Source organism: Palaemon carinicauda, chromosome 13 (assembly GCF_036898095.1).
Source record: "Palaemon carinicauda isolate YSFRI2023 chromosome 13, ASM3689809v2, whole genome shotgun sequence".
NCBI classification, from domain to species: Eukaryota; Metazoa; Arthropoda; class Malacostraca; order Decapoda; family Palaemonidae; genus Palaemon; species Palaemon carinicauda.
This window is the reverse complement of record NC_090737.1, coordinates 59,616,710-59,620,083: the sequence shown is the minus strand read 5'-3', so window position 1 is coordinate 59,620,083 and position 3,374 is coordinate 59,616,710.

The window sequence follows — 3,374 nt, the reverse complement described above, 5'->3', positions numbered from 1 at the left end:
GAATTGGAACCCCAACACAAAAAAGGGTAAAAAATATCTCCTACCTAATGATAGCCTCCCTACATATTACCATGATCTCCAAAGCTCCTGCAACTGCCTATGTCGAGGATGCGTTGATGGCGGTGTCTCTCCCTCGTCCACCTTGATGCCGGGATTCCTACATCGACTCCAAGGACCGCAGAAGAGAACACACAGGAATTACAAGTCACTGCAGGTGGCAGAAATGCACCTGCTTAAAGCCGTCAAACGTTGGCGTCGCAAACCTCAGAAATGCTCACATAAGCCAGCTGCTGCAGTAGGTCCGGGGAGTGGCGAGCTCGAACTTTGTCTTCAAACAATCGAGTTCCTTACACGTAATCACAGGTGTCTCTTCCCACCATGGATTCGAAAAATACAGAAAAGAAACAAGCGTTATACTAGACACTTGTAAATCTCAAAGTGAGCGGGGAGGAGGTTAAAACAGCACTTCAAAAGAAAACAAAATTAAATTTACAACTGAAGCCTTATTAACTAAACATTATGCTAATTTTACATCAAACAAAAATGTCGTAACAAGGCTGATGTAAACAAAAGCAAAATTACGTTAATACATAATACCCAGCATAGTTGAAAATCAACACAATCACATGTACAACACAATTATATCTTTTACCTCATATTGGAAGTGGACACAAGATTCTTCATCAGAGAGGATGAAGTACCACCATATAAGTCTAAGACAACAGAGATCTAAGCACTGTTTCATTCTAAGTACTTCAGTTCCTAAAGAGTTTTCCTTTTTTAGAAATTTCAATAAAATCTGCTGAATAGTAAGGTCAATAGCCTTTCGTAAAAAAAAAAAAAAAAAGGTATTGAACTATTGGCCACAAGTATTCTTACACACATTAAGTTCTTCGCCACCATATTTGATCTGGTAACACTTAATCCTCACGGCCCGACCGACGAAGATATCCTCAGTTACCTCAAGTTATTTTCTTTTTACCTACTTAAAGGTATTTACTTACCTTGATGGGATAATCAATGAATACTATATTTATTCAAGTAAGCTTCTCCGACGCCAATACATTTATAGGTTTACTGTCATTTAAGAAAACTAGTCTCCCTCTCTCATTTCACTCTAACCCTCTCTCCTCTTTCCCCCTTGTTTTCCATCACCCCTTCTCCTCCCCCCAGCTGTTTCTCTTAAACCCTCTCTTTCTCTCTCATTATCTTGCTTTCCATCCCTCTCCTCCTGCCACTTATCTTCAATCCTACCTCTGTCGCCCATTCTTTCTGTCCCTTATTCTCTCTCCACAAGTACCTTCCCGTCTCTCTCTCTCTCTCTCTCTCTCTCTCTCTCTCTCTCTCTCTCTCTCTCAATAGTCTGCGCTTTCCTAGTATTTTCTTCGTGCTTGCTGTCCTGCCTTCCAATCACATTTTGATTCAATTTATTTTCTAATGGTAGCTCCATGTTCTGTCTCATTAAAGTCAATGTTTCTATATTCCTTTATCTGTTTTATCATTTCTCTTATTCACATTGAAATATTTTGACACTGCATGTTATGTTGAAAAGTTAATTACGTTTCCATGAAATAGTTTGTCGACGTGGCCTGTTTCAACCTCCTGCCCTCCCACTCGGCCCTGCTACTGCCTCTACCTAACAAATCAGTATAATTTGTATCCCGTTAGAATTGCATTCGTTATATGATGGAAAATTAATGTTAATGAAGGTTCAATGTGAAACCACGGCCTTATCAAAAGGGCTATTATTATGCAAAATGAACTAATCTCTGTTTCGCCTGCGTCAGTAAACAACTCGCTCTGCGGGATATAATAGGATTTTACCGACCGTTATTTTATTACAATAAAAAATTCTCTATTTTTGTATACATAGAGTATATTCAAATGAGTAATATGATTCGCTGGATTTATCGTTTATGTGAATTTCATCACATAACTAATTCCATTTTTTGGCACATTCATTTGAAACAAGGATTATAATATATTATTATTATTATTATTATTATTATTATTATCATTATTAACGGAAAAATATACATTTTGTGCAAAACTTGAAATCTTGGAATTCAGAAGGGTGCTTCTAGTTATTATAATACATTCTATATAAATATTTTTAATAGTTACGCGCTTTGAATTTATCTTGAAAATCTTGCACGTTCTAGATTTTAAATAAAAGTGTAGGTCAATTTTCGTAATATCTTCTTTGTCATATAATATGTAAACTAGCTTTTTTGATAGAATTTCTTCACCATACCTTAGTTCTTTCTTTACAGATGCTTTGAGCTCAGCCTTGAGTGGAGATACCTTAACGTGGTAAAAGGGATCATGGATCCCCATAAACAGCAAAGCTATACTAATTAGGGATTGGGTAGTTGTGAGTGATCCTGGGAAAATTTCCCACTATCACCTTTCTGCACTGACCAGCGCGGTGTTGAAAACTGGCCAAAACCCACATATGAATTAAACACCCACGTCGCGACCCTCGACTCTCAGTCCCAAGAAGCAGTGAAACAACTGCCCAAGGTGGCGGTGAATTATATTCCGCTGCCGGTAGTGCTAAAAATCTCTGTAATAGAGCATGCTACCTATGGGCACTGAACCTTGTGACATAAAACGTAAAGGCTTCCTTTTCGAAAGCCGACCTTGCTGTGTTACTAAAAGAGCTAAAATTTACATAATCGATTGAAATAGAATTTAGTGAAAATAGAACGACTAGAAATCCTTTAAATATTTAAAAGAGGGCAATATATTTGGCTTTAGAGGACATGAAACAACATGAGTTTTTCTTAATAAAAATCTTGCAGTTAACATAGATTAATTTTGTAGTACTAATTGCATGATTGATTATCAAACTAAATAAGAATTATAAAATAAAGAAAATTCAAACTTATCCATCAACAACTTCTCATACCGAGGAGGAATTTTTTTTTTTTTTTATGAAGATGTGGAGCTATCTATGTAAAAGACAAAAGACTTAATTTACATTGGCTTTGGGTGATTTGGGTGATTTTATATGGAGTGAAATAAATGAGCTGTTGGTAATTTTGGAGTAGGTGCAATGAATGAAATGGGAGAGAGTCTTGTAGGATTTGCTGAAAGAAAATATCTTGGAATCATGAATAAATTATTTTTTTTTTATAAAAAGAATCACAGAAAATGGACATGGTCAAGCCCAATAGAGAAATAAGAAAGGAAATATTTTATTCTCAAGCGTAACAAGGTAACAGAGTTTCAAGTCAAGCGACTATAGATGGTTAAAAGCAAAATTTTTTTAGGTCAAAGGAATAAAAAATAGTTTTAGTAAAGAAAATGAAAACTGGAATAAGAGAAAAATATGATGAATTTAGTTTAGCAATAAAAAAAATAAGTACTTC